Genomic DNA, 12479 nt, shown 5'->3' on the forward strand with positions numbered 1-12479 from the left:
CCCCCATTACAAATCCTGCCCGGGAGCCCGAGTTCCCCGCTTTTGCCCGGGAGCCCGAGGTTTTAACTCATGTGTAGGGTGGTAGGAGATTGCACAGGGATTGTCCTCCAGTAGAATTTCAGCGACCCTGCTGAAAGGGTATTTGACAGATGGAGCAGCTCGAGCGAGAGGGAACGGTTCGGGTCAGCGAGTAGGGAGAAATCATGGCTCAGGCTGATGAGCTGGGAGAGAGTGGCAGTGCTACTCTGGTGTGTGAGCAGGGGGAGATTGCTGCTCGGGCAGTTGATGCAATGCATAATCTCACAAAGTTGCAGTAACTCATGGCAAAAAAAATTACAATTTATAAATAAATAATCAGTGCTATCCTTTGTGTAACCTGTGTATCCTTTGTGTAACCTGTGGACAAATGTCTCCTTTGCAAAACTGATTCCCTGTAGGCCCACTTAATTGGAAATGTACTGTATTTCTCCCAGAGTCCCTTTAATTTCCACATTAGCCTCCCTCAAGGTCCAAGGGAATATCTTTTCAGGCCCTGGGGATTTATGCACTCTTGTTTGCTTTAAGACAGCAGGCACTTCCTCCCCTTTAATCTGTCTAGGTTCCATAACCTCACTATTTCCTTACTTTCCACCTCTCTGTGCCCTTACCCTACATGAATACTGATGAAAATACAGCTGGAGATGTGGGCAGAGAAATGGCAGATGATGTTTAATCAGGATAGGAGTGAATTGTTGCACTTTGGGAGGTCAAATGTAACATGGAAGCATACCATAAATGGCATGACCCTTGGGAAATCACTATACAGAGTGATCTTGAGTGGCTTATGACAACAGAGTAGATTTGGTGGTAAAGAGGTCATACAGCATCCTTGCCTTTATTTGTCAGGGTGTTGAATATGAAGTCAGGAAGCAGCTGTACTAAATTTGGTTGGAGGGCCTCTATAGTAATGTGTGCAGTTCAGGTACAGGAGACTTTGGAGAGGTTCCCTATGATATTGCCTGGATTAGAGAGCATAGAGACAAAGGGCTGTTAACTTGGCCTGCGGCATCACAGGCACCAGACTTCACTCCATGGAGGACATCTACATGAAGAGGTGTCTTAAAAAAATCAGCTTCTATCCTCAAAAGCCCCATTCCCCCCCCCGCCAACCACCCCACCACCACCCAGGTCATGCCCTCTTCACTCTGCTACCATCAGGAAAAAGGTGCAGGAGCCTAAAGACAAGCACTCAACAACACAAGGACAGCTTCTTCCCCGCTGGCATCGGATTCCTGAATAATCAATGAACGAAAGACAACACTGCCTTACTTTTTGTGTATTTTTATTGCTTTTTTATATAGTAATGTTGAAAGATGGTTATAATATGTACTTTTGCCCTGTGACGCTGCTGGAAAACACTGAATTTCATGACTTGTTCATGGCAATAAATCCTGATTCTGATTCATTAACCATGAAGAGACGTTGGACAAACTTGGATTATTTTTCTGGAGCATGGGAAGTTGAGAGCGACCTAATTAAAGAGAGGTTTAATAGGATAAATAGTCAGATGCTTTTCCTCAAGGTGGAAATGTCAAATATGAGAGGGCACAGTTTTAAGATGATGGGGGGGAAAGTTTAAAGGATATTTAAGAGGTAAGTTTTTTACACCAAGAATGGTAGGTACCTGGAGAAGACTGACAGGAGAAATGATAGACGAGGATGTAATAGGAATGTTTAAAAGGCATTTAGACACACAGATGACCAGGCAGGGATGGAGGCAGATGGACCATTTTCAGGCAGATGGGTCAGTATTTGGTCAAATGTTGTGGCCTAAAAGGCCTGCTCCTGTGCTATACTGTTCTATATTCTTTGCTTTCTTGGTTAAAAGTGGGTACCAGGCAATCAGCATGAATGCTGAGAGCCACCGATTCTGTTTCTGTGGTGTGTGACTTTGTGACTCGAAGTATCATCCACAAATTTAGCAATTATACCTTCAATGTTTTTGTTCAATTAATTTACATAAACTGTAAAATGTGACCTCAGCAACAACCCCTGTAGCACAAAATGCTTATTATTTTTTGTCTTCTATCTTCTGTTAACCAGCCAACATCAATCCATGTCTTTGTGTTACCTCATGCACGCAGATTGATTTCTGCAAACACCATCGATGGAGTACAAAGTTGCCTTCTGGAAATCTAAGTGCAGTTCATCCATCAGTTATCCATTATACACTGCACATGTTGCTTCTTCAAGGAACTTCAATAAATTAGTCAAGAATGATTTGACTTTCTCAAAACTATGTTAACTTTAGAATGCATCTTTATTTTTTAAATTTAGAAATACACCATGGTTATAGATCCCTCTGGCCCACAAGCCCACGCCGCACAAATACACCCATACGACCTACTACCCACAAACTTCTTTGCAACGAAGGAAGAAACTGGAGGAAACCCACATGGCCACGGGTAGAATGAATGGACTCCTTACAGAAAGTGGTGCATTCGAACCGGGGCCACTGGTGCTGTAATTGCATTGCACTAACCTCGACGCTAACTGTGCCACCATAAACATGATGTTTCCTGAATGATCACAGAGCCGTACAGCATTGAAACAGGCCCTTCAGCCCACGGTGTGGATGCAACTATCAAACACCTGCCCACACTAATCCTACTTTCTCTCTCACATCCCCATCAACTCACCTCACTAGTTCACACCCCGCCATGGAGGAAATTTGTAGTAATTTATCAACTTTGTGGACTGGGAGAAAACTGCAGCACCCAGGAGAAACCTTACAGGGTTACAGGAAGAACAGTTAATCTCCACGCAGAGAGCAACCAAGTTCAGGATTAAAATCAGGTCTACAAATCCCTTCCAGCCCATGAGACTGTGGCTCCCAAATACCCCAATTAACCTACAACCCCCAAGAGTTTTGAGGAAACTGGAGCACCCGGAGGAAAGCCATGCAGACATGGGGAGAACATACAAACTCCTTTCGGACAGTGCCAGATTTGAACCTGGGTTGCTGGGACTTTAATGATGTTGCAGTAACCACTATGCTAACCATGGCACCACTTTTGATGCTGCCTTTAAATGTTCTGTGCTTAAAATCCAGGCTTAAATCTGCAATGAGGGCTTTCATGGACTTGTTCCTATTTCATTGCGCAATGAAAGAATTTGCTTCCTGAACACATTTGGGAGTATTTTATGGATTTTTGGCTGTTGAAATCACTAAAACATTTTCCTATCATGTACTATCTTTTAGATATCACCTATTTGTGTGATTTCCTGTCATATTTAAGTCTATTTCAAGTACACAAAACTATGAAGTAAAACATGTCATTGAAAGTTCATTTTCTGCATTCACACTTGGACTTCTTCCCTGGTGATCTTGGCGCTGTACACGGTGAAAGGACTTTGTGACCATGGAAAAATGGTATCAAGGCCACTGGAATCCATCAATGATGGCCGATTATTGCTGGACACTGACAGGAGAGGCATCAGATGCTGGGTACAAATGAAACTCAGCAGCAAAACATTTTAAGGTCAGTTGAACTAACGCAATGTGTCACCATCATTATGTGATTAAACATCCTAAATTCAATAAAAGTCAATCCAATATTTCTCCATCATTAACGTGATACAGCAAATCTGAAATTATCTTTATGTTCAGCTTGAAGTTGTCTGTCATAATCCCCAATGTTTTTCAGGAAGCAAATCTTTTGAAAAAGTTTGTTGTCCAGTGTTTCCAAAGCATGCCAGTTTTAAAATAATTAAAGCTGTAGGAAAGTATTCATTTAAGTTGTCAGACATGAAGGAAAATGAGTGGTCAACCGAATCAACCAATGGACATTCAATAATTTCAGGGGAGTTCATTGAAATATTTCAGCAATCAGAGAATGCGGAAGCAAGGAACGGAAGTTCAACTGCAGTAAATCTCAGGTGTAAATGCATCAAAGATGTTACCACTGACTCATACACTGATGTGACAGCCTGTTGTCTTATTTGTCAGAGTACATACATGATATCACATATAAACCCAATATTCTTTTTCCTGAGGGTGAGGCAGAAATGCCTCTTATTGGCAGTACGAAAAAAAAAACAGTACTCTCTTTACATGTGAACAAATAAAGAAATATAAACAAACTGACTGTGCAATTTAGATAGGTAAAAAAAAAATCAATAAAGTGCAAAAGTAAATGTCCTGATTGAGTTTGTCTGATGGTGGAGGCATAGCAAATGTTGCAGAACCAGGTGGTGCGAGTCTTGTGGCACCTATACCTGCTTGCTGATGGTAACGGTGAGAACAGGTCCCTGTAAATGTTCTTTGATGGTGGAGAGGGGCTTGCCTGTGATGCCCTGGGGTGTGTCCATTACCTTTTGCAGGGCTTTATGCTCAGGGGTATTGGTGTCCCCACACCAGACTGTGATGCAGCCTCCTGTTGTTCATTTCAAAGTCTACTGTTACGAGCCCAGAGGACCCCAAAACCCAGCAGCAATAGAAGTTCACCAAGACAAATGGTTACCTAAACAAGAGTTGCTTTTAATTATCTTTAAACATGAAAACAGAATCACACTAACTTAACTAACCTAACTTAACCTCCTTCTAATTCTAAGCACATGTGTATGTAATGTGTGTATATGATCAGGAAAGTCCTTTGATTCACAGTCCAATCTCACTTCTCACTCCTCCAAGTTCACTGGTATCAGGCAATTCTTATACTGTGCACAGAATTTAACATTTATGAATTTTCACCGGGCTCTAGTAAAAAGGTAAATGTTTACCACTCAGGAAGGTTCTAGTCGGTTTCAGCATGAGATTTTTTGCTAGTTGGACACACACAAACTGATTTCCCATGATCAATACTTCAGTGTCTTACTGAAGAAACTTGCCCCATCAGGGTTTTCTAAGTGATAACCTCTTCTTCCAGGCCATTACAGAGTTCCTCTTGTTTCCCTTATTTAAGGAGAAACACTCGAGCCAGCCATTTCCTCTTGTAAGGACTACAAGGGCTTTTTCAACAGGCTGAACTCAGAACTCACAACCCGTCTTCAAAGTGGGGTTTTCAACCAAGACTGCCAGCTTGCCATGTTGCAGACTCGAAAGTCACCAGAACTCCAACTGAATTCTCTCTCTCTCTCTCTCTCTCTCTCTCTCTCTCTCTCTCTCTCTCTCTCTCTCTCTCTCTCTGACTGATGGGCCCACACTACTGGATTATTGGCCACATCCTTATCTTGGGCTCCGAATGTCATACAGAGTTATAGAAAGCTCTTTGGCCCACCTTGCCCATACCGACTGAAATGTCCCACCCACAATAGTCCTACCTGTCTACATTTGGCCCACATCCCTCTCAACCCATCTGGTCAATGTATCCGTCCAAAATGCTCTTAAACATTGCCTCCTTAAAACAGCGATTGTCGAGGAGATTTATTGAAATCTTTAAAACCATGAATAGTTTTGAAGGAGCAGACATGGGGCAATGCTTTCCCGAGGCAGACGAGCAAAACAAAAAAAGATGATAGCAATTTGCCACAAGGATAAATGTTGTTGCAGACCACATAACTGAAATCTGGAATGCATTGTCCGAAAGGGCAGAGGAAGCAGATACAATGGTCTGAGAAAGGTCTTGAAGGGAAAAATGATGCAGAATACAGGGAGTTAAGCATGTTACTGTGGTGCATTAAGCCGGTTTTCTAGAGGCTCAACAGAGGTAAGATGGGTTGAATGGTCTCTTTCTGCAGTTCGTTCCATGATTCTGTTTCCTTCAATGGCCTTCCTCTTGGGTTTACTGCTGTGGCCCTTTAAGAGTTGATGTCCTCTGAATTTCCCGTTCACTCCCTCACATTCCCTGCATCCCCTCTACCACTACCTGTAGCTCTCAAGGATTCCCTCTGTGCAATAGATATATTACAGATTAGATTCAAATTGAAAAAAAGCTCCATCGGCTGCAGAATTGACCAGAGCAGATGGGGTCCTTTGCATAGAGAACAGAGGAAGTCTGTGTCAATCGTGCATCCTGGGATAACTTCAGTACTGCATTAACACAAGCATCCGCAGATGCTGGAATCTGTAGCATCAATGGGATAAATGGAATTGTCAGTGTTTCGGGCCTTCCTCAAGACTGATATCTTCTGCCTCAAAATGTCGAAACTCATTTCCCTTCCACTGGCGCTGCTTGACCTGTTGAGATCCTCCAGTAGATTGTTTTTAACTTCAGTACGTGGTGTCTGTGTCCTGGAGTGTTTGTTCTGTGTTATGCAAAGCATAATCTCATTGGCACATAATGAATCACCCCATGACCAACAAGTATGTTTGCTTCATGTCAACGAATACAAGAGGTATTCTGATGTGTGAACCAGACAACTGTCCATAAGGCCATCCACTCTCAGGAACTGCTAGTGAATTTATCGGAGAACACTAGGGGAATGACACTATGGCTAACATACTCGCAAAAGACAGTATCTTCATGTTGATTGTACAAAATCAAATGTAATTTACTGAAAGAAAAAATGGATTAATTAGTCATCTAAAAGTTTAGTTTTTGTTCTTGGAATGTGTGTTACACTGATGAGGAAACCTGTTTTCCTTTCAATCATGGATATACATCTGTATACAATAACCTGAGGGTATCATACGATAAAAAATAGAACATCATAGCACAATACAGGCCTTCACCCCACAATGCTATGCTGACCTATGTAAACCTACTCTGCAAATTTCTAATTTTGACCTACCTGTTACATACCAGACCAGCAGCAATAGAAATTCATCAATAGTATCTTCAAAATAATAATTTTGATTTATAACCATCAATAATATAACACTTCTTATTTAACTCTAAACTTAGCTCCAACTTAACTCCACTGTGCGTAAATGTATATATGCACGTGGGCCAAAACCAAAATCACTGCAGTTTAGGCATAATTTCAAGTGATAATTTAAAATTTCAATCAGTTTTGTTTTGAAACTCAGGTTCTTTAAATTGTTGCTCAAAACCAATTATGGAGTAGGTGTGTGGTCTCAGACTTCCCTCTTGTAGAGTAGTCTTCAGAGAATTGTTTCTTCATACAACTGGTTTCCCCCTCTTGCATGGAGGTTACATAACTTGTGTTTTCTTCCACAAGGATTTCACAAAGTTAGGTATACATCTGACAAAGTAACCATTCCAATGGTTATGATCCATGTAGTGATATGAATGCATGTGCTGGCTGGCCCTCCCTCAGGGTGTCCTTCTACCTTTGCTCCTCCCTTAGTCCTATCCTTGTGACCCCGGGCCATAAAGATCAGTCCCCTCTCTTTCCCGCTCATTCCTAGCCTTGGACCTGGGCCAGCAGTCTCTAGTACAATAAAGCCTATCGTTCCCCTCAGTCTTCGTCCAAGTCATTATTCGGCCTACTGATAGCTCCCAACAATTTATTGTACTAGATTTTGGAGGTCTCCGGTAATGGAGAAATTCCTGCGCCCAGAACGGTTAGAAGTTGACCCCCAAGCCCCAGGTGCTTCGGTGCTCTTTGAGCAGTGGATGAACTGCTTCAATAACTTCCTCGATGCTGCTGCTGAGGTGGTCGACTCCGACGAGAAGTTAAAAATCCTTCAGGCACAAATCGGCTAGAGGGCCTTCCTGACCATCCAAGGCCCTTGATTGAGGCGATGGCTGAGCTATGGCCACTGTACAAGCCTAAATTAAACGTTGTATACTCCTGTTACCTGCTGGCATCCAGAAAACTGCCAGGTGAGTCCACTGAAGAGTTCACTTGGTCCCTATTCACACTGGGAAAAGACTGTCTTGGAGAACCCACAGCCACTATAACCCTAACCCAGTGCATGGAAGAACTGATTCAAGATGCCTGTGTGTTGGGTCTGAGGTCGGTTTACATCCGGCAATGACTCCTAGAGGAGGACCCACTCCCACTCAAAAAGGCTATCGACTTAATGAGAACATTAGACTCGGCCCAGCGCCACGCGGTGTTGATCGCGGGCAGAAGCGGGCCATCTCCATATGTTCCACCACGAGGGCCTTCAGCCTGGGACTCCGTATTGGGCGCTACCGATCTGACCACGGCTGCAATCATGCTGACGGTATCGTTAAGATGGAACTTCTGTGGGCAGTCCAAGCATTTGAGACGCCTCTGCCCCGCGAGGGTGGCTACATGTTCAGGCTGCAGGAAGAGGGCCCATTACCAGAACGTCTGCAGGTCCCAACCACAGTCCGGGAGCAGCACGGCGCGTGTTCCAGAGGAACTTCTGGTGCTGACCGCGTGCGCGGTAAGGGGAGAACCATCTTGTCGACCATCGCTCCCAACCTCAGCACCTCGGCCCACCGCCCTGATGACGTCACTTCCGACCGCCACGACACCACTTCTGCCTTCTTCTTCATCGAACACTGCGTGGTCAACATGGAGGTCGCCATCTTGGGATGGCCTCCCCTCCGGTGACGATGATGAAAGGATACCTATCCTGGCATCAATCACCCTGAATCAAGCCAGCTCTCACCCAATCTCGAACTCCATGATGCGGATTGAGGTGAATGGGCATAAAACAAGCTGTATTTTCGATAGTGGCATCTTGGAAAGCTTCGTGTACCCCGACGTGGTCCAGAGACTCTCCTTCCTGGTCCAACCCATGACCGGGACGGTTTCAGTGACCCCCGTCACTGTTCGTGAACATCACCCCGAATTGCAAACCGATCACCACCAAAAGTAGGTCCTATAGATTGGAGGACATGCAGTTCATCTGATTGAAGTTCAACGACTCCTAGCGGAGGGAATCATAGTCACTAGCACCAGTCCCTGGAGGGCACAGGTCCTCGTGGTCAGAGGTGCGGGCAAGCCCTGGATGGCAATTGATTATAGTCAGACCATCAACCGCTTCACCCATTTGGATGTGTACCCGTTTCCCCATATAGCTGACTTGGTCAATAAGGTCACTAAGTACAGAATTCTTTTGACCATTGACCTCAAGTCAGCCTACCATCGACTCCCCCTCCATCCAGGTGATCGAATATAAACAGGCTTTGAGGCGGGCGGGAAGCTCTTTCACTTCCTGCGTGTGTTTCTGCCTTTCAGAGAGTGATGGACCAGATGGTGGAGGAACACTGGCTGACTGCGACGTTCCCCTATCTTGACGATGTCACCATCTGTGGTCATGACCAGCAGGACCACGACGCGAACCTCGCAAAGTTCTTGCATATGGCCAAGTCCATCAACTTGACGTACAACAAGGACAAATGTGTGTTCAACATGGAGCACCTGTCCCTTCTTGGATGCGTCGTGGCACATGGTGACCCCGACCCAAACCGAATGCGACCCCTCATGGAGCTCCCTGTCCCAAACTCCCTGAAGGTGCTTAAGAGATGCCTGGGGCTGTTCTCGTATTATGCTCAATGGGTGCCCCGCTACGCCGATAAGGCCCACCTCCTAATTCGTACAACCACCTTCCCATTATTGGCGGAGGCCCAGGCTGCTTTTGAATAAATTAGAGGAGACATCGCTAAGACCCCTTTCAAGTGGAGAGTAATGCCTTCGATGTCGCACTGGCCGCCACATTAAACCAGGCAGGCAGGCCAGTAGCATTTACTTCCCACACTCTACACACTTGAAATCCGGCACTCCTCCATCGAGAAGGAGGCCCCAGTTATCGTTGATACAGTGCATTACTAGCAGCACTACCTGGCCGGTAAAAAATTTACCGTGTTGACAGACCATAGAGCAGTGGCCTTCATGTTCAGTGCCAAACAACATGTTAAAATCAAGAACGACAAGATTCTGAGGTGGAGGATTGAATTGTCCACCTACAACAATGACATCTTTTACCAGCTGGGTAAGCTCAATGACCTCCCCCCCAGATGTCCTATCCTGAGGGACGTGCGCCAGCATGCATCTCGACCCTCTCCAAATCCTACATGACCACCATATGTCACCCCGGAGTCATGTGGTTGTATCATTTCGTCAAAACGTGAAACCTCCCGTATTCCGTAGAGGATGTCCGGTCCACGACCAGATGCTGCCAAATCTGCGCCGAGTGTAAACCCCAGTTCTACTGGCCAGAAAAGTCACACCTCATCAAGGCCACCCGCCCTTTCGAATGACTCAGTGTTGATTTCAAGGCCCCCCTTCCAGCCACAAATAGGAATGCCTACTTCTTGACAGTGGTGTTCGAATTCTCCAGGTTCCCCTTTGCAATCCCCTGCCCGGATATGACCTCGGCTACAGTCATCAAGGCCTTGAACAGTATCTTCACTCTGTTTGGGTACCCTGACTACATCCATAGTGATTGGGGGACCTCGTTCATGAGTGAGGAGCTGTGACAGTACTTTTTGGCTAGAGGCATAGCCACCAGAAAGACCATCAACTATAAGCCCAGAGGTAATGGCCAGTCTGGAAGGCGATGCTCTTGGCCCTCAGATCTAAGAATTTGCCAATATCCCCCTGGCAGGACATCTTGCCCGAAGCCATCCACACCATCTGGTCTTTACTATGCACCGCTACTAACACCACCCCACATGAAGGCCTCTTTGCTTTTCCTCGGAGATCGGTGAATGGTTCCTGACCACCCCAGGGCCAGTTCTGCTTCAGAAGCACCTCAGGGGCCATAAGATGGACCCACTCGTTGAAGCGGTGCACCTCATACATGCAAACCTTCAATATGCATTTGTGAGGTACCTGGATGGCCACGAGGACACTGTGCCAATATGAGACCTGGCAAGAGCTGGAGATTCTGAGACCTACTTGCCGGCTACTGACCATGCCACGGACTTTATTGTGCTTTATCAGAGCATGATCCCGGATCCTGAGCTGCCTGCCTTGCAACCAGTTGTCCAGGCATCTACCCCGCCATGCAGCAGCGGAGAGCCTCCCAGCACTCTGGGATTCCACCGCTGACTCCCCTTTTCAGACAGTCCCTGCAGTGGTCACTCCCCTGTTGGCCCCCTCCTGGGAGGAGCACCGTACGGACACGCCGGCCCTATGGCGGTCCGGCAGACAGAGGAGGTCGTCTGAGCGGCTTAATGTCTAGCTAATGGGTGGGGGGTGGGGGGGGGTAGGTGTCTGCTTTTCCCACCCCTGGTTTGCTGTGTTTTGTTCTGCTGTTGTTGTGTTCCTGTATTGTTGCTGTTATGGTTGTTGTATCATCCCCAGTTGTAACCATATAACAGTTTATGGCATGGAAACAGGCCATCTCGGCCTTTCAAGTCAACGCCGGTTCACTCAAACAACTCCGCTACATCCCCCTGCCTATTCTCCGCCCATAACCCTTCAACCCCCCTCTCATCCATGTATATATCCAGCCTCCTCTTAAATGAAAGAATTGACTCTGCCTCAACTATTTCCTCCGGAAGATTATTCCATTCAGTCACCGCTCTCTGAGTGAAGAATCATCCTCTAATGTTTCTCCTAAAATTTTGCCCCCTTACCCTCAACTTGTGTCCTCTTGTTTCAACCTCCCCTGCTCTCAGGGGGAAGAGTCTACTTGCATCTAGTCTATCTATTCCCTTCATAATTTTAAACACCTCTATCAAATCCCCTCTCAACTGTCTACGTTATAGAATCAGAATTTTACATCATGAAAACAGGCATTCCATGCCATCCATGTTATCTACCCATTGAGCATGATAAGGTGGGGTAGCATCCTTCCATCTCAGCTGGTGTTGTTCAGATGGAGGAAGGTTACCCCGCCTAATACATGCTCAACGTCTATGTGACTTTATGTCATGTTTAAATTTAGAGATTCGATGCTCAATTTCTGATTTGAATTCAAATTTTCAAACACTGTGGGGACCCTTTTGAATTACTTTTATCATTTTTGATTTATATGTTGATTGTTTTCCAGTGGGTTCCATTTTTTTTAAAGGGGGGTGAATGTAGTGATATGAATGCATATGCTGGCTGGCCATCCTTCCGGGTGTCCTTCTGCCTTGGCTCCTCCCTTAGTCCTACCCTTGTGACCTTGAGGCATAAATGTCAAGTCCCCTCTCCTTCCCGCTCATTCCTAGCCTTCGACCCGGGCCAACAGTCTCTAATTCAATAAAACCTGTTGTTCCCCTCAGTCTTTGTCCAAGTAATTGTTGGGCCTACTGATAGCGCCTAACAGTCCAGAAACAAGAATGATCTTGCTTTCTTTTACCCAGAATTGGGTCAGTCACAAGTGGCCATTTAAAATGCCACCACAGCACTGCTCACCCTCTTGACCAAGAGAAGCAGCAAAGTGGCCGTCCTTTCCGAAGCCAATGAAATTCTGTGTTCCTCCCTTGACAAAGGGAATACAACACATACAGTGTCTCTCTGACTGGAGGCTACTCCATTTCAATTCCATGTGACTTACAGGATGGTCAAGCAGCTTCTTTTGATTTAAAAATGTCTCCGTTGCAGTAATATGTTCTCTGCAAATGTCTCATCACATGACATGACCTCATTGCTATTTTTTTTAGCTAAAAGCATATGATTTCATTTCCGTCCACTTAGACCCAGAATCAAGTGGCTGTTTTGTTTGAAGTTTCAATTCTAAA

Source organism: Narcine bancroftii, chromosome 1, assembly GCF_036971445.1.
Source record: "Narcine bancroftii isolate sNarBan1 chromosome 1, sNarBan1.hap1, whole genome shotgun sequence".
Taxonomy (NCBI): domain Eukaryota; kingdom Metazoa; phylum Chordata; class Chondrichthyes; order Torpediniformes; family Narcinidae; genus Narcine; species Narcine bancroftii.